This window comes from Magallana gigas, chromosome 3 (genome assembly GCF_963853765.1).
Source record: "Magallana gigas chromosome 3, xbMagGiga1.1, whole genome shotgun sequence".
NCBI lineage: Eukaryota > Metazoa > Mollusca > Bivalvia > Ostreida > Ostreidae > Magallana > Magallana gigas.
Genome location: NC_088855.1, coordinates 51,599,918 through 51,621,116, shown reverse-complemented (window position 1 = coordinate 51,621,116; position 21,199 = coordinate 51,599,918).

Here is a 21,199-nt window from a genome sequence, read left to right as displayed (position 1 = left end):
ATTGAATATTAATGAAAATATTTCTGTTTATGTAAACCCATAAACTCTAGCTTACTTTTCACTGCTGCAAGGAGACTCATTTTTGTTTAAAATTTTGATTGATTGATATGATTTGATTTGATACTGTACATCAGGTGAACCGGCATGACCCAAGGAACAAGAAAATATATGATTAATGGGCGGGGATCTCGACTATTTTCAAGATATTTGGGCACTTCCTGTTCAAAGGAGGGGGGGGGGGGGAGGGGGGTCATGACCACCCTTGGGGCCCATGACCTATATACTATTTGATGCTCCTTGACACAAGGAACAAGAATATATATAGTTTAGGGGTGGGGATCTCAACCATTTTTGAGATATTTGGGCACTTCCTGTTCAATGGGGGTCAGGAAAACCCCCAGGGCCCATAACCTACATACCATTTGATGCCCCTTAACACAAATGACAAGAATATAAGTAGTCTGGGGTTGGGGATCTCATAGGAATTTAATGTGATATTTAAATTAGGGCACTTCCTGTGTCAGGGGTAGACGGAACCACCCCCATATGGCCATAACCTATATACCATATGATGCCCCATTACACAAGGAACAAGAATATTTATGGTTTAAGGGTGAGGAGTCACGGTTTTTCAAATATTAAGTAATTTCCCATTAACCTGGGGGTTGGGGAATATATATAGTCCCCAGAGATCATATCTATTATGTACCATGTATTGACCATAATTAACACTCAATATATTTAGCATTTGAAAAATCCATGTCAATATCTTTAACGGTTTTCAAGTTATAACCATTTACAATATAGTGTATAATTTTTCCCTAAGGATTCAATGTTAGACCCCACCCCTATTTGACCCCCCAAAACTATGGTTGCCCAACCCCAATTTAAAAACAATAAATTCAAAATTTAAAACAGGGTATGCAGGCCTATCATATCCTTGAGTTGTGTACAACTCTGTTCAACCATCTCTGAGAAACGCGATGGACAAGTTCAAAGGCAAGAAAGAAGAAAAAGAAGAAACCGCTTTCAAAAACAATGTCTCCAAACTTCTTTTGGGAGACTTAATTACAAAAGGTACAATGTAAACAATTATTTTTTATATGCATACAGAAGGAGAGTTTATAAATACTCCCTCTTCGGTTACATGTGTAGAATGGCCACCACTTGAGTAAAATTTGGCCTACCCAGAAAGTTGGAATTTCCTATCCTGATGACAATTTATAGGCTTAAGTTAATTACTGAGATAAGCGATAAAAACAGTTTTTATCAATTTAATCATTAAATTTATAAATCTGCAGTGAAGTTGCTCTCTGGTTTTATGAAATAACATTAAGAAACCTGACTAATTATAAATACCCATTTTTTTTTAATAAGAATATGTCTCTTTCAAATGTAGTAATTACATGTAAACAAATGTAGTTATCATAATATCAACCTTAAAAACCCAAGTGTATGTATCCTGTGCAAAAGTGATATTTAAGATGTTTTTACATTAGTTAAAAAATAATCTCTCTTCTTTTATTACGCATATACATGTATGATATGTAAAGGTACACTTGACCTTCAAATAACATCTAGCTACTATATTTATGGTACTTCTATTGAATCGAACAAGAATCAACATATTTTTACCCTTTTATTGTATATATGCGTCAAAAATGTAGAAATACATGTAAAAATTGAACATTTTTCATGAAATTCTTATCCATCTCCAGCTACCCTGGTGTGTTTGAATTTTATTTAAATTAAAGGTAGGCATATCATACTTGCAGGTCCTACTGTTTTAGCATGCATATGGTTTATCAAAAGGAGACTAGAAACCAGAATAGATAAGATATTCACTAAATATGATTGTTAAACTTCCATTTTCATGAAAAAAAAAAACACATGCAGGATGGCATGTCTAGTTGTGAATAAAAATGCTACAAATCATCCAATTTACCAAAAAAAGAGCAATTTCTGAGCATCAGTGATGATTATTTCAAATATGTGTAAGAAATGACCCTAGAAAATTGCCACAAATTTCATAATATTAGGTAAAATATTTCAAACTATAAATGCTTTTTATGACAATCAAAATAGGGGGAGTGTAATACATGTAAGGGTATTTCTAAGTGATTTGATGCTTTTATCATGGTAATATTATGTAGATGTATGTAGTACTGAATAAGGTTTCTTATTCAAGGAGGTTGAACAACAATTGATGTCTAAAAGATTAAGTTAATATGTTTTACTAAAGGAGAGCCCCGTGAATCTGTGTTAAATAGAGGAGTGGGGAAATGGTAGGTTCACTTAAATGGCTATATTTTTCTTAGACCTCAATGGAATTGGCAATATGATGCATATTTTTTCTCAGAATTGCATAAGCTTTCTAATTTCATCTTTTCATAGAATTTTAGTGTAAGTTAAAGAGAGCAAGTCACACAGTTTTGGATAATAATGAGAGTAACTCCCTCCTAAATGATTATTTTTTTTAAAATGAAATATGTTTAAAGATATTAATTGTTCCTCTTGAGTTGAGAATTGTAACTCATTTTTAAAGAAGTGTTCATCCCACGGGTACCTAAGGAAGTTTTTGTCCCATGCTTTTCCTTTATGAAAAAGTAATTGTCCCATGCCTGTTAAATGAACTGGGTCCCATAATAGTGATAAAAAGGTTCTCAAAAATTATAGCTCGATCATACAGCCTCAAAACATTAGATTTGCTCATCTGATCGACTTATATTGGAATCATTATTATATGACTGACATTTATTAGTCAAGATTGTTTTAAAATATCTACTGAATGGCGGATCAGAAGCTGGAACCCATTAATTTCTTAAATAACATTTATTTATTATGCAGTTGTATTATGTTGGTCTCAGTGGTACTTTTATGGATATTGTGAGGTTATACTATAAACACTTAAATGTTTATTCAATAGTTATGTTTCATATTAAATTTTTCCTAATACTCTAATTTAAGCATATTTTATTGAGTAATCAAATAGATTAGGCAACAGGCAAAGCCTATATAAACCCTCTCCAAAATAAAAAGTCAAGAAGTGGTGTTATAAAATAATCATAGAATATAGTATATAGTATGTAGTATAATTTACCAGTTTACAGAGTGATATGTTATTGATATATTTGTATACAAAACAAAGGATAATTGGATAATAAATAATAAGCTTGACTTTTGTCATATGATGATAAATTAACTTGTTGTTTAGCATATACATGAACACATTCATTCCTACATTTATAAACCCATCACCTCATTCATTCATACCGACAGACAGACATAGAATATTGGTCCTAATACTCTGCTCAATGAGCTTAAATAAAGCTCTGAATACATACATGTATTTTTAACCAGTGAACCCTAATGTTCAACAACTCTCTCTCTCTCCCCTAATGAATGATTTCGGTTTGTTTCAAAGTTAATTAATATGAACATGATTATATATACCGGGTTTGTTTTCTTTCTCTCGATTCTCTGAAAATTTTTGGCCATAGGTTTTAAAGGATTAATTCTGATTTTTAACTTGCAGTTACCTACATGTAGTACTTAATTATTTCTGATCGACTTCTTCTATTCATTGACAAGATGTTTTAGTAACTAAAAGCCTTGTATTTATGTTACTCATTATTTACTGAAGTTGTTGTCTTTCTGGGCAGTCATATGGTATATCATGTACATGAATATTGTTGTTTGACAATACACTTATTAAAATGTACATGTAGTAGTGTGACAAGGACTATTCATAAAACCACAATGTCTATTCTAGATGATGTAGATATACTGGCAGCCTATGGAAATATATGCCCCCATGTACTTCATGTATATATTAACTCATATCAGTAAACAGCAGTTAGAACATGAACTAAGATGGCAAATGGATATCCACATTAAATACTCCTAAATTAAGAACATAAAAACTATCAAAGGAAAATTCTTGCCTAGAAAATTATACATCTCAATGAACATTCCTAAACATATTGTTAGCTAGATCAACAATAGCACAGTTTCGATGTGGGGTACTACCCCTGAAAATAGAGACTGCACCATTTCAGGGTGAACTTGTCTAGACTGAGTGCACATGAAAACTCTGTAGATGAAATACATGCAGAGGACACATTCCAATTTCTTCTGAAATGAACTTAGATTACAGTCTCAGAAGAAAACTTTTATTTTAAAAAGAAAAAGAAAAATTTTATACACATGTATAATTAATATTATTCGAAGAATATAAGTTGATATATGAGTTTACTTTGTAATAGGAGTAGTAAAATAATTTGACTATAACAATAGAAACGGTTCCTGACAAAAGTCTTCACTCCTAAGTTGATATATGAGTTTACTTTGTAATAGGAGTAGTAAAATAATTTGACTATAACAATAGAAACGGTTCCTAACAAAAGTCTTCACTCCCCCCCCCCCCCCCCCCCCCATGAGAGAATACAACAGTGCACAGTCTATAATAGACATGATGCCAGACTATATAATGTTTTTTAAAATGTTGCCAATTGTACTAATGACAAAATTAAAATATGGTTCTGTTCATATTACTTATAAATATTTCTTAAAATGAAAACAATAAAAGTATAGTAACAAAACTGTATTTAAACGTTATCAATTTAGATCAATGCATATAGTTTTAGGAATGCAATGATTTGTATTACATTGACTATATATGATAATATACTTTTTCAACATTTTATTACTTGCACATTCATTTCATTTATAATATCTTTTTAATAACTTTTAAATATTGTGTTGATGTCAATTACAAATAAGCTTTACATGTAGCATCAAAAGTCTTTGTTGTGTTCATTATGAATTCCTTATAGATAAGTCAACTGACCAAGGAGACACATTCTGTGTATACCTAATAACTATCCTATTGTCCTAAAGCATCTACCAATTTACATGGCAGTATCTACAGGTGTCAGTCTGTGTATATCAATTAGCACCCTATTGTTCTACAAAGAATGGAGATATACACGTGTAAGACACGTGCGAGCAGAAACCAGATTGAACAGAAACACGTGACACAGGTGAACTCGCTTGGGGCTAAAATTGGGTGAAGAAAATAAATAAGAACAAACATGTACTTACTGCTCATGATAACAAAATTATTCCCCTCGTTTTTCTTCACTCCACTTCCGAGTTTTGAAAACTGTGAACCAGTTTATCAAGTTGCATGATAAAATGGAAATTTGGCACATACAAGGAGTGAATTGTGAATCTTTAGATTAATTTTTGAGTGTTTTTCATCCATTTTTAAGGTTCTTATTTTTTTTTTACTGGAAGTTCAGAAGCGAGAAAGTTTTCACCGAACACTGTCTTATCATTAAGGTCTTCCGTCTCCACGAAACAAACACAGTTTTTATTACGTGAATGTTAACATTATTAACCAATTTTGTTAACTTTAATCGTTACTAGCAATATTAATGAATTATTTAATTAATTAATCAGATAGCTTTTGGCATAAGATATTTACGTGGATCAATGCGACATATATCATTTTAAGTAAATGGTAGTTGTTTTGCCATTGAGACACCAACGTGCCTGGTTTTGCTAATCCCGTTACAATGCTATCCCGAAACGAAGATTATTATATTCACATTTTGCCAATCAATACAAGTGTGCGTAAGTTTTAAAACACTGTTAATTATCGGGCTTCTTAACCTGTATTAAACGGGATCCCACAAACTTGGGCTGATCATTCAATTAAATTATTTCGTGTAAATCCAAGTTAAATGCAATACATGCGTGATTTTGAGCATCATTTTCAAGACATGAACAAGTGCTTCGGCTATAATGAAAAAATATCATTGGTTTCTAATTAGAACGTATAAATGATCATGAATTTCAAAGCTAATGCTAAGCTGAGTATCAAAAGTAAATCTAAACCGGCAGTGATAAAACGCGTATCATTGACCGGACGGACCCCCTTAAAAATTTAAATATACATAAAGAAATATCGAAAATATGCCTCTGACCCCCTGGCAAACTAAATTGTCACTCCGAACCCACCCCCCCCCCCCTCCCCAAGGAAAAAAAGCTGGATCGGTGCATTCCGTGTCCATAGCACCGGTGATACATATATATACATAAATGTCCCTGGTAGTACATGTACTATAAAACATCGAAATGTAATTATTCAAGTTTTGAATAAAGAATCATAACAAGGGGTGAAATACTCTATATTTTTAAGAATATATTATTCCGAAGAAAAAATTAGCTTCACTTTAATCGAATTTCAGTTTATTTCCTTTTTAATAAGATAGCCTTACCTTATGTTTAAAATAAAAGCCTTTACAACTAAAGCGGGAGTGGCGCAGTGGCTGCGCGGAGGGCGGTGTAAGTAGCACTATTGTACTAGCGTGGGATCAAATCACATTCGCGGCGCTGATTTTTCCCCAAAATTTCTTCATAATTAATACTTTATAATTTACAGCAAAATCAATCACAAAATTAATCAAGTTGAGAGAAAACATAAATCTAGACAAAATCCACTGACTTGTGATTGACTTGTGATGTGTACACAATGACCTTCTCGATATACATGTACATACAAAACGACATGAATACAAAAAATACAAAGAGATAGGAATTGGTGAATAATATATTTACTAATTCAGCATCACAAATAAAGATCTATGAAATGGAGTATTTACGGAATGAATGAAAATTATTTGTTCTACTTACATAATATAATTATAGTTAAGGCGACATATTTAACATTATTTGATTAATTTGCTTATTCAACATGCGGAAAAGAGGTTACGAGATCAACAGGAAGGGAATTACCTTAAAAAGCTTTACAAAATACATACCATTTTGCAGTAAAAAATTACAAAAAATTGATAGAGCTCTGATGTTTTGACGTATCTAGTTATTTTAAGTATTGTAGATTTAGAAATTTGTATCCGTAATTATTTTGGCACAATCAAGTTTCTTTTTAGGGATTTTGGCTATTCTCGTCGCCTTTTTTACCGATGATTACGATATCTTAAATGCTTGCATGGACAGATTGATGTTCATTATTCAGTTGTTGATTACATAATCTCCCTTCACACACGAATGACCCGAGACGATGTCACCGGTAAACTAACGAAGCTACTGCTCCAGACACGTGTGTGTCTGGGGTATGTATACACATGGTACACGAGTCTGGAGATCAAAGAGGAGGTTTCACACCTCTAGACTGGTAAATTGATTTGTGTATAATTAGCTACTCAATTATTATCAGCTAAAACATAAATTAAATTAGACTGTGTAAAATAAGCATTCATTAGCTAATACACGGGTATAGTCCGTCAATCAGTGGTTAAAGAATCATGCATGAGACTATCAAAAAGAAACTAATGTTCAAAATATGCCTTAATTGTTACTTATCTTATCATTTAAAAAATGACAAAACTCACAATTCAGCAATTAAAATGCAATCAAGTAATAATGAAGTAATAATTTCGGAAGTAATTACGTCCCTGGTCTTAATTTCTTGTCCAATAAAGAACACCTTTCTTTCGAGCGCTATAGTCAGCAATTTAACTCCAAATAGCTTAAATTAAATTGTTATACTAACACCGAATCATTATTAAAACTGAAAGAAACTTTACATATCTTGACAAAGGATGTAAATAAGTGTAAAATAAAATTCCATTATCGTATTTTCAATCATCATGCGGCCATCTTGGACTTAAATTTCGCCTTGATCCATTAATAATCCCTCGATTGTTTGTTAAAATGTGCATGCTATTTTGATTGTTTATAGTCCGAAATCAATATTAAAATGAATAATCGGGCAATATTGATGTAATATCGGGCAGGTAGCATCGTTTTTGATTGCCCCCCCCCCCCCCCCACAATTCAAAAAGGATGCTACCTGCCTGAAATTACATCTCAGACTCATCCAAAAATTCTTGACAAGCAAGCAAAAAAATAAAAAATAAAGGGGAAATTAAATCTTAAATATCCTTATTCGTGGGGGGGGGGGGGGGGGGCGGGAGCTGGCGTGGTATATATATATCTGTAACTTCGATTTCACTCTTAATTTCCTTAATTAATACTTACAAAAAGTGTGGGGGGGGGGAGGCTCCATGATAATTCAATTTTTTATATGTAAACATGGTAAATGCAAGCTCCCCCCCCCCCCCCCCCCGATGCTACGTGCCTGAATTTTATGTCTCAAACGAGGAATAGACCCCCCCCCCCCCCCCCACACGTTACCTTTTACAAAAAAATATTTCAAAAAATATTTCTTATAACAACATGCAGTGCCTTGATTGATTGTCAATTTGCTACATAGGATACACATGTGATGCAAAATGTGTCACACATTTGACTAAATTCATGAAGCAAACGTTAACAAGTTTCCAAATTCGGGCATTTTTGTTCAATAAAATATGGGTTTAAACTCAAACAACAGTATATTTAGTCATTCAGGGTCGATAAAAAAATGTTCATATATAGAAAATGCAATGCAAGAAAACAAACAGTTTTCATACGATATTCTTGTTTCTCATATTATAGTAGTTGACCCAGTGACGCCACAGTTCATCCCGCGCCAAATCGGCTTGATTAAAAATCGTTCTGAAGGTGTGAAATCGGGTTTCCCCCAAATATCTCGAAAAGTACTCATGCGACCGCAGTTAAATTTTCAGGATGTTTTCACATATAGATCTCCATCATATCAAAAATTCACCGCACTTTACATGTAGGTAGTCTAGATACCGTTTGTCCCTGGTGTACTTTAAAGCAAGCAAATAATGAGGAGAGAGAGAGAGAGAGAGAGAGAGAGAGAGAGAGAGAGAGAGAGAGAGAGAGAGAGAGAGAGAGAGAGAGAGAGAGAGAGAGAGATTTCAAAAAATAAAATGAAACCTTTGGTAAATGGTTAATGGTTAATTCATATATAATTTCTTTTATAGGGAAATAATATTGTAGCCCGTGAATTGAATTTGAAACAAAAATTTCACTTTTGTGTTATCCTAGAACCGTACATCTCGGATTTAATTACAGGTAACAAGTCTTAAACAGTCGGGGATATAATTACATGTATATATAAAACGAACCACCGAGGGATAAGAATTTTAATCAAGGTGACAGTCTGGCAATTAACGGGTTGATGTATGCAACATTGCCACCTTTGATCTTCTGTACTATGTATGTGCATGTATTTTTAAAATACACTTATTTGATATACTGTTACTTACACGTATGCAGGTAATGTACACAAGTACAGAAACTCGCTCAAGCTGAGCTCGGTGCAACCAACCAATAGAAATAGCGTTTGTGAAATTTATTAAACTTAGCGACAATTTGAAGTCTTGTTACCTTCTTACATGTATCAAAACAACAACAATCACATTGAAAAAAAACCCCCAAACAGTCTCACTATAATGACTTAATCAAACTACAAAACTTGATACAGTTATTTAAGCATGATTTTGAACTCAATATAAAACATTTTTTTCCAAAGGTTATATTTTACTCTCTTTTATTAAAAAAAATCCGTACAATGGGTAACAATGCGGCGTAGACAATCGCCGTTATTGACGATGTGGTTCTTGTTCTGTGCACCTGACTCCATGAAACATGATATGAGATTGTCCTAGTATTCCGAATTCTTTTAAAAGGGGGGGGGGGGGGGGGGAGGGGGGGATGTATTTAACAATCGGGTTCGCAATTCAACATAATTATTACACTCCAAGATGGAAACTGGGAACATTGAGAAATGAGTACATGAGAAATATGAGAAGTTTATGAGCATTAGATATGAAAAAAACGTCATCATTGGGTAAACATTTCGTTGTTTACAATCTGCATAAGGTATTTTTTTAGCGTTGCATTAGTACTGCACAGCAACATTTACAATGGTCATTCTTATCTGCTGAGGTAAAGAACTGCACCTGTTAGACGCTCACTATCTATACATCATTGTGCGAAATCTTCATCTCTTTTCGGATGGATTTTTAATACACTGATTTTAGGTGGGAAGCGCCTATGGTAATTACCAGAAAGAGCTATATAATATGTAATGAAATTATTAGTTCTGTCTTCCCACAAATGTTTATTTAAAAATAAAATTTGGTGTTATGACTAGTCATAACACCAAATTTTATTTTTAAATAAACATTTGTGGGAAGACAGTTCCTAAGAAATAGATAACAAGAAAGTCTAATTAGATGGATTAAAAATGAAGAACCAAATAACTATTTATTTAGGATTAGAATCTGCATTTTATAGCAAACATGCACCTACAGTATTTTGAAAAATCAACACAATACAATCTCACATGTCTTTAAAAGATTAATATCAGATGAAAATATGAAATGTCTGTACAGTTGTTGATCCAATCAATTGCCATGAGACAGAGTTTAATGTTATGTGCAAATTAAGGTGAAATAACAAAAGAAAATAATTTATTATGAGAAATCATGAGAAAGATATCTGTGATATATGGGAAAATTTATCCTATGTGAAAAATCATGGGATATATCCTATTTTCTTTATTATGTGGGATTTTTTGTCCTATATGGGAGAATTAATCCCATCTTTTATGAATGATGGGATTTTTTCTCCCACATGGGACAATTTATCCCACAATACTTTTTCTTCCATGGGATTTTGGTGGGGTTTTAGATGGGATGAAAAATCCCACCAAAATCCCATGGGATTTTGATATTTGAGAGACAATTACAAGAAAACTAGAGCAATGTGTACATTCATGCTGACATGATAGGATCAAAGTAAAATGTCCCACCAAGATATATAAACAAAAGTAAGCTATGTCCAACGGAAATGGTAGCTAAAAGCCCGGACTTTGTCATGTCCGGACTTAAATGTCGCACTGTTCAAAGTCTTCTCAAAAACTATTAGGCCAGGAAAGCTCAAATTTGAGTGGAAGCATCCTCAGATAGTGTAGATTCAAGTTTGTTCAAATCATGGTTCCCGGGGGTAGGGTGGGGCCACAATAGGGGGATCATGTTTTACATAAGAATATATAGAGAAAATCTTTAAAAATCTTCTCAAAAACTATTAGGCCAGAAAAGTTCAAATTGAAATGAAAGCATCCTCAGGTAGTGTAGATTCAAGTTTGTTCAAATCATGATCCCCGGGGGTAGGGTGGGGCCACAATTGGGAGATCAAGTTTTACATAGGAATATATTGAGAAAATCTTTTAAAAATCTTCTTCTCAAAAATATTTGGCCAAGAAATCTCAAATTGGCATGTAACCATCCTTAGGAAGTGTAGATTCAAGTTTGTTCAAATCATGGTCCCTGGGGGTAGGGCGGGGTCACAATGGGGGATGAATTTTTATAGATAGAGAAAATCTTTAAAAGTCTTCTTCTCAAAATTATTAGGCCAGGAAAGCAAATTTGAGTGGAGGCATCCCCAGATCGTATAGATTCAAGTTTGTTTAAATAATAGTCCAGGGGTAGGGTGAGGCCACAATGGGGGATGAATTTTTACTTAGGAATATATAGAGAAAATCTTTAAAAATCTTCTTTTTAAAGAATTTTTGGCCAGAAAGGGTTTAAACTTGTGTAGAGGCATCCTCGGGTAGTGTAAATTCAAGTTTGCAAAATCACAGTCCCTAGTGATAGGGCGGGACCGTGATGGCGGTTTGAATTTTTACATAGGAATATGAAGAGAAAATCTTTAAAACTATTCTGGGAAAGTGTTCGGTTCAAAACTCAGTACTTAGTGTGAAAGCAAAGGTTATGCAGATTTAAGTCTGATGAAACCATGATTCCCTAGAGAAAAATGGGGCCATGAAATGGGGGGAGGGGGGGGGGGTATATAGGAATAGAGACAAATCTTCTTACAGGTACAACAACAAAAGGGGCTTGGTATTTACCAAAAAATAAGAGGTTGATAAAAATTGGCAGATTTTCAATTTTTTTTAGCAAGATCTACTGTACTCAGTTGTCAAGATATTTTGATACTGTAATGCTAATTTGATCAGAATTAAGGCAATTGTTGCTCAGGTGAGCGATGTGGCCCCTGGGCCTCTTGTTTTTTACATCAAAAGAAATTCAAAACTAAATCAAAATATATTTTTTCTTGGTATGCGTTAATGAAAATGTAGATTAGCAAGGGGTTCCTTGTCGTGCAAGCACCTACTTAACAGATTGTTACACGGATCTACAACAATGACAAATATTGTGGGTGATGGATGAATGTGTAGTTTGTTTTTGAAGTTTATTTTTGATACATGTAATTATATTTATCTGGATCGGTTATGTTTGTTGGTTTGTTTTGTTTATTAAAGAAGGGAATAAAGAAATGAGTAATTTCCAGACACGTAGCATCGTTTTTGAAAGTGGGGGGGGGGGGGGGCAAACTCATCCAACAAATCTTGACAAGCAAAAAAAGAAAAAAAGAAGAATTCTGAATTTTTCAAAATTGTCAAAAGAACAAGTGCACTTAAGCTATAGAGAATGGGCCCTTTTTCAGTGCCGTTTATATGTAGAAAATATCATCAAATTGCTTTTTTCTCATAATAGTTAAGCACTCATGGATACTTCTGATTTATATGCACGCTTAAATTTACCAAAATTAGAATACAATTAAAAAAATTGAGGATTTTTAAATGCCTATAAATAATTTAAATTCGGAAAAATCGAACCGAATCTACTCGAATTGTGTCTATTTAAATCAGAGGGAGGAGACATTTAAATCAACATTGCTCTGTTGGTGGATCGATTGGCGCGTTTGCTGAATTATACTTTATGCATTATTTTACGTCTGAAAAAAAAATCGAATGAAGCTTTGAAGTTGCATATTACCATAGTGACAAACAAACATTCCTGACCATACAAAGATGAAGGAAAGCGATCTAAAACGTGTCAATGATTCACAGTGAGCACATTTGACAAACGTTTACCTGGATAGAAACCACGTGATTGTTTGAAATAATTTATTCCATGCGTGAGTTCAAACATGGGTCGAGCAGGTAATAGATTTCGCTTGCTATAGGAAAAACCTTGAAATTTTCATACATTTTTGATTTTTTAGGTACCAGCCTAACCGAGTACAAACTTCTTACTTTCACAGGAGTTTACTAATTGTATAATGCGTATATTGTCTTTTCCACAAGTTTGTACTCGGTTAGGCTGACAGTAAACAAAGGCTTTAAAATGAATGCCTGTCCTCGATTTACTATTATAATACAAAATCACGAATGTCTGCTGACCCCTACTATGTTTTAAAGCTTCGTGCTTTTCATAAACAATAATTTCAGCGCTAAAACTTGTTAATTCTTATGGAATAGATATCAATAGATAATGTTAGGGAAAAAAATATGCTTAATTTGATTCTTCATTTTTTCACTTTTCACCGGGGCCCATAAGTGCACTCGTCCTTTCACCCATAATTTCATGATTTTCATACCATTTTTTTTTACATGCTACCAAAATGGGGGGGGGGGGGCAACTCCATGATAATTCAATTTTTGTATGTAAATTTAAAAAAAATAGTTGCTGCGAGAAAAGGTGGGGAGAGGACATCTTTATGTCATATAACATGTGAAACTGATTTCATTCCACCCACAAGCTTGAAATAATTTTAATGAAAACAATATAAATAGACGTCATAAATCCCATATCAAACGACATATTACCACTTGATTCTGCGCGTCTTTTTAATGAATTTATAAACAGCGGCAAATTCTAAAATGTATTTTTAAAGGTAATGTTAGCTGCAAGTGTGTAGACCTTGTATGAAAAATTTCGGATGGTAGTCAATTTTTCCGGGATACAGACCGAGCGTGTACATGTACTGTATCTTCTCTACACTGTAAACACAGTTTATTGAGAATAAAGTTCATTGTCATTGGTACATATATGCAGCTTAGGTAACTAAGAATGCTTCCAATAAAATACTAAGTTGAGTAATGCAAGCTTTTAAGAAAGCAATACTTATATTTGTATCACCATGTAAAATGTATATTTTACATGTTCCGAATATTTTCTATAGTTTAGCTTGTTGGTAAATTAACGTTATTCACTCTTCTTAATGAAATTCCTCTTGACTGTGATGTGATAGAATGTAAATTAATGTTTATCAAACGCCTTAACTGTAACAAAGAAATAGGACATCAAAGTAATCAAGTGTAGCTTTGGGAAAGATACTTAATAGAAGGACAGGATTGAAGGCCAATGGTTTCAGCTAAGAAATGTATGTTTGACACTAATAGAGTTAATGCAATTACATAACAATTAGCGGATTAACGCAGTTGAATAAATGGGCGTTTACCTGGGAGATGGTCAGTTTAGGGATAAAGAAATATTCTCTGATTGGATGATTTATACATGTCAATTTTTTAGATGGCCACGCCAGTAAAATATTATTATATGTTTTAGAGATGATTGGAGTTAGTCTAAGAGAGTAGAGGGTCAGAGTTCGATAGTTAGAGGTTAAGAGTCAAGGTACAAGTCGTCCGTCTAATCCGTTACGTTTTCCCTCACTGTCATATGTAGGTTAACATTAAGTTAGAATTATTTGAAAGCGAGTTTCCCCTTTTTAATGTGTACGGAGTGGAGAGTAACTGTTTGTATAATTGTGTTATTAACTGGAATAAATGTGGAAAATACAGCGAGTGTTGAGCTAATTCCCTAGTAATCGCCCGGTACGGAAAATACCCCATACGGTACAAAACCGGCGGTTATAATTGGTGGAGTATCCTGATTTCCCAAAGATGTACCTCTCACAGGAAAAATAGACATTTCAACCTAGACATGAGGAAACGTATAAGAACGGTAGGACGAAAAGTTACGGACAACTGAACGGACAACGCCTGAAACGCAGTGAAGATGAAGTTCAATATGGATATTTCGAAACTCGCGCCAGCCAAGTTTAAAGGGAATTTTAAAGAAAATGCCGAAAAATGGATTTTTCAGTTTAACTTGTTTGCAAAAGCGACACAACTTGACGACAACTTGACACAACGATGAAGAAATATTACAGTTCCTGCCTCTACTATTTGATGAACATGCGTTACTATGGTATCAGTATCTACCAGAAGAAATGAAAGCGAATAAAGAAACTTTACCAAGGGCATTTCTTGAAAAGTATGGGACTACAAATGCGGACAAATTAGTTGCCTACAATGAAGCTGTTGAACGCGAACAACGCAAAGACGAAGATGTTACAGACTACATGAATGACGTCACAGAATTAGCAAGGAGAAGCCAATTGCCTGACCGATTCCTGATGGATAAATTCATGTTCCATACCCGTCCAGAGTACATCATGCACGCCGTTGGACATGACGACGGGAATACACCACAGGATATAGAAAAGCGTCTCCGAGTTGCTGAGGTTGCAGAGAGAAGAAAGAAGAAAGTGGAGGCGAGTGAAGTGGAAGCGATCAATTCGGTGTTTGAAAATCTGCAGAAAAGGGTCGACGAAATATCAAATAAAGTGCTTCGTGATACAGAGTGTGTGAATCAAGTTTGTGATCAAGAAAATCAAATAGTGCCACCTTATCAAAATTCAGAAAATGTGTGTGTAAATCAAAATTTTCAAAATGTGCTACCATATCAAAAGTGCGAATCTGTGTCTTTTAATACAAATGTGTCTCATTGTGCAAATCAACAGAGAAAACCGCCCAAACATTACAAAACACCCTGCTTTCGTTGTGGTAAGTGTGACCATTTTCCTTCACAATGTCGCTGTATTACTAGAATGTGTAGATTATGCAAGAAAATCGGGCATATTGCAAGAATGTGTCCATCCAAATTCAAACGTTCGAAGCCCCGTCAAAAACAAAAAGTTGTTGGGTCCGTTTCTAGCAATGAACATCTAAACAAGGTCAAAGCTAGGGTTGCCGGTCATGCTCCTACAACCGAATGAGTACCAGTCAGTGCGGAATTCATTTCCGCACTGACTGGTACTCATTCGGTTGTAGGAGCAAGTTGCTTGGTTCAAATGAAAGACAACAAATCTGTAGCAAGAATTATGAACCCGACTAATTCAGAAATTAACTTATCAAAAGACTTATCTGTACGCAAATTCTATGAAATTGAAAATGTTACTTCAGAAATTGGAAATGAAAACAAACAGGTTTCTTGTGTGTCACTTTCAGATAAGCAAGGCAAAACTTCAAACGCAAAAAAGCAATTAACATGGGTATTGATTGTTCAAAGTGTGATTTGTCAATTAGTGAAAAAGAAAAACTTTTAGATATGCTTGGTCAAAATCGCGACGTCTTTGCCAAAGATTTATCAGAGTTAGGTCAATCAAATCGCCATCCGCATATAATTAACACGGAAAACGCTAATCCGATTAGACAAAGACCGTACCGCGCATCCCCGCGAGCACGCGCGGAAATTTCGCGCCAAGTCAAGGAACAATTGGACAACGACATAATTGAACCGTCAACCAGCGAATGGTCAAGTCCCGTAGTTCTTGTTCGGAAGAAAAACGGAGATTACAGATTTGCCGTAGATTACCGGAAGTTAAATTCGGTAACAAAACCAATGAATTTTCCGTTGCCGCGCATGGAAGATATTATTGACACACTGGGAGAGAGCAATGCGCAAATTTTCAAACCTCTTGACATGTTCTCTGGGTATTGGCAATTAAATCTAGACCCCAGAACAAAACACAAAACGGCATTTGTATGTCATGAAGGTTTGTACCAATACAAGCGCATCCCCTTTGGTTTACAGGGAAGTCCCAGCGCATTTATGTCTGTGATGTCAGATGTACTTCGTGATGTAAACTGGAAGTATTCACTAGTTTACATGGACGACATTCTCATGTTCTCAAAGAATTTTGATGAACATTTATTTCATTTAGATCAAGTTTTTCAAAAACTCAGAGAGGCAAATTTGCGCCTCAAACCATCAAAATGTAATTTTGCTGTCAAGGAAGTGAAATATTTAGGCCATGTTATTTCAAAAGATGGAATTTCTGTAGATATGTCAAAAGTAGAAGCTGTCAAATCTTTCCCAAAACCGAAAAATACAACTGACATCAGAGCATTTTTGGGACTTGCGAATTATTACCGCAAATTCATTCACGGTTTTGCAGACATTGCTACCCCCCTCAATAGGCTACTTGTTAAGGGAACAAAATTTTGTTGGGACGAACCGTGTCAAAAGGCATTTGACAAACTCAAACAACTACTTACTGAAGCACCCGTTTTGGCATTCCCTGATTTCAATAAAACATTTATTTTGTACACGGATGCTTCGGGATTTTCAATTTCTTACATTTTGGGACAGAAAGATGCTAAAGGGCGAGAGACCGTTGTAGCTTACGGTGGACGCGCACTCAGACCGGCCGAGAGAAATTGGTCGATATATATCTGATAGAGAGTGCCTAGCTTTAGTAGAGGGAATCAAACACTATAGAATTTATTTAGCAAATAAGAAATTTCAGGTTTTCACAGATCATAGTGCAATCACGTTTGTAAAGAAATTGAAAGAGGTAGAAACAAATAGCAGATTGGCTAGATGGGCTATATTCCTTCAGGGTTATCAGTTCGATATTACTCATAAGAAGGGTAGAATACACTCAAATGCAGATGCTCTCAGTAGACGTGAGTATCCACAAGAACAAAACATTGATATGATCCGGGGTGAGATCAAGACAAAGAACATGCAGGTTCAGGCAGAGGCCATTTACACAGATTTTGATCAACTGGCTTGTGTGAATGAGATATCAACAGTCTCGAAAGAGGAGTTGATAGAATTTCAAAAGAATGACTCTGATTTTGAAGACATTATTGCGTACATAGTAGATAAAGAACTACCAAACAGAGGACGTGTTGACAGGAGAGTCATTCTAGAATCTCAAGACTATGTACTAGATGAAGGTGTATTGTATCATTTTTATTATCCAAAAGGTAGAGGTCATTGCGTCGATAGACTAGTCAAACAACTAGCTGTACCACATCAGCTGCGAGATGACGTGTTAAGGTCCTATCACGACTCCTTGCTCGGAGGTCATCAAGGCAAAGATAGAACATATCAGACAATACGCCACAAGTACTTTTGGCCGTCGTTACATGCAGATATTAGCGCGTATGTTCAAACGTCCATTTCTTGTCAGCGTGCAAAGGATGACAAACATAAACACCCAGCTCCCCTCAGACCTCTACCAGTACACGATGTGTTTTCAAGAGTTCATCTTGACTTGCTAGGCCCGTTAAAAACAAGTCCAGAGGGATACACGCACGCGTTAGTTATCAAGTGTGCATTTTCAAAGTGGACAGAGGCATTTCCCCTTAAAGATATTTCGGCTATTGCAGTAGCAGATATTTTCTTTCGAAAAATTATTTGTAAATATGGCAGTCCCGACTCAATTCTTACAGATCGTGGACAACAATTTATGTCAAAAGTTTTGACCGAGATTTTTGAAATTACAAAATTAAAAACGTCGAGTTACAGACCTCAAACAAATGCAGCAGTAGAAAGAGCAAATGGTTCCATTTTGACTAAACTTAGAACTTACACTGATGCAGAACAAACAAATTGGCCAAGACTGCTAGACCCTATCACGTTTGCTATGAATACAACGATAACTACAGAGTCCACCCAGTACAGCCCTTACTATCTAATGTTTGGACGAGAATGCAGAATACTATGACAAGAATGCCCTAGATACATCTTTGAACCCTGCAGAAGTTGTCGGCGAAAATGCCAAAACGTACATTGACAGTTTACATGCAGAACTCAGAAAAGCTAGAGAATTAGCGGCGCAAAATATTGAGGAAGCCCAAAAAAAGTACAAAGCGCAGCATGACAAAAGAGCGGTACCCCCAGAATTTAGCATATGCGATAAAGTATGGCTAAGGACTAAGAAGAAAAAGATTGGTCTGTCTCCTAAACTCTGTGACAAATGGATTGGTCCTTTCTACATTATTGCAGACAATAGAAACAACACGTACAATCTTAGATGGTGTGAGAATGACACTGAGTTAAAGTCTGCGGCGCATGCGGATGATCTGAAACCTTTTCATGATCCTGAAATCCGCCCTACAAACAGACTAGATCCGCTCCAAGAAGAGGATGAGGAGGTAAGTTCTAGCAATGATGAGTCGACAGCGTCAGAGAAGAATGATGAGCAGAATGTCGAGAATAATTCCGACGCGGAAAACGAGAGTTCGGACGACGATGAACGCCGATATAATGTAGAGAAAATCCTTAAGGACGAAATTATGCGCGGGAAAAGATATTTTCGAATAAAGTGGGAAGGTTTTAGTAGTACAGATAATTCGTGGGAACCTGAAGAAAATATTCCGAACGCGTTGATACAATAGTACTTTCGAGTCAAAAGTGAGCGTAGGAGGCAAAGACGGCGTAGAAATTGATCAAGTCAAATATCATTTCAAAATTAAAAATCCATAAATAATATTTTTTTTTGTCAAACAGGCTTAGTATATGGACTCGTCACCCATATTCTGACTCTGTTAACGGTTTAGCGAGCAAGAAGTGATGAGCTTCCATACGGTACAAAACCGGCGGTTATATTTGTTTAAAATATAACACCCCCAATACTTCGTCTTACATTCGCTATTTGTAGAACAAGCAGAACCAGTATCAGTCCGACCGGCCTCACCATATACATTGTTGAAATTTAATTGTCCTAGCATTGCATTGCTCTGCATGTACACAATTTCTTTTAAAAATTAAACACTTAAAGTGTTCATCTATATGGCTACACATAACGTACACACGTGATTCAAATAACGCAGACGGAAAACGGTAAATAATTCAGTCATTAGGTCTACATTTTATAGAACTTGTTAAAAAACACATTGCGGGTCTGAATGTTTGTTGATATGTCAATCTATCAATATACAGTTTGTTAATTATTTTCGATTGCTAAGGCTACAGCGTATTTGATGAACATTGAACAACATTTTTTCCATGCCACTTTTTTCCATGGAAGATATATAGCGAGTACAAGTATAAAGCATTTATAAAATTTATTTAATTACCTCTTTAGAATTGTGTATGGAATAAATAATTTATAATTTGCTGCTGAAGGTTGTTTGGTATTTTCGTTTGTAGATGTTTTGCAAGTAAAAAACGTGAAACGCGGGGCAAGTCATAATTAATATCCCTAATAATCGTAACTTAAAACTAGCGGCTTAGAATTCAAATATTATCGTATACGAATATTACATTCACTTTTTAAAATCATCTCCACGATGATAATTATATTATATCCATCGCAAATCAGTATTTTTTTTTTTTTGCTTTAAAAGAAATGTTCTATCGGGAGCAATCCCGCGTTCGCGTACATTTGTCATGTCAGTAATACACATTGTGCTTTATAAGACGGCCGTGTATACGTATTGAAGAAAATTTGAGTTTAATTACCATGTATTGGAACCATTTTATTAACACATCTCCCAGTACTGAAACAATTCAAAGTAACACAGTGGGGCGTTAAACGTGAACGTCCAGCTCTACAAGAACATGCACTGTCGTCTAGGCGACGGCCATGAATACAGCTAGCGACTCTCCTATCGATCGGTTACCTGAGTCTCGTAATGCATCTAAATATAGACAGGGGCACAGTTATGAAACAAACAACAAAAATAAGGTCAGAGAGGTTCATCTTTATGAAATGAAAATGTACATATGAATAAAAACATTTGGGAATTTTATGTGGAATTATTTTTGCGCGCTACATGTATCAGTTAGTGCATTACAAGAAGTCCTTTCCTAACCTCATAAACGTGCGCACCCCCACAAAAATGGACCGAACTGACAACAATTGTTTCTGCAAATACTGACTATAAATTACGAAAACATTAAATTGAATACTATGGAAGGATTCAAAATTAATTTCTTTACAACTTTGCTTCAATAATGCATTAGAAATTTTTATTCCCTTTTAAGTTATTGACAAGAAACTTTGGACGCCTCTAACTCCCTAATTATAGGGGCCAGCCCTTTTTTCGGTATACCGAATGAAAGGTCTGGGTAAGACCAAGAACTTTTAAAATACATGTTATAACAAATTTTTATCAGGTAGAAAACTAACACGGAAAATACGCGAATTTTTTTGAATGTTTTTCTTACCTTTGTTTCAACATCTATACCACCCCTTTTATTTACATTTAAATAATAAATAAAATATATCTCGCACAAATTCAATGTATTAGCTTCCAAACCAGTCCATCTTTGAGACTCTGCCAGTCATCGTTATAGCTAAACCCCCCTGCACAAAAGAAGTCGTT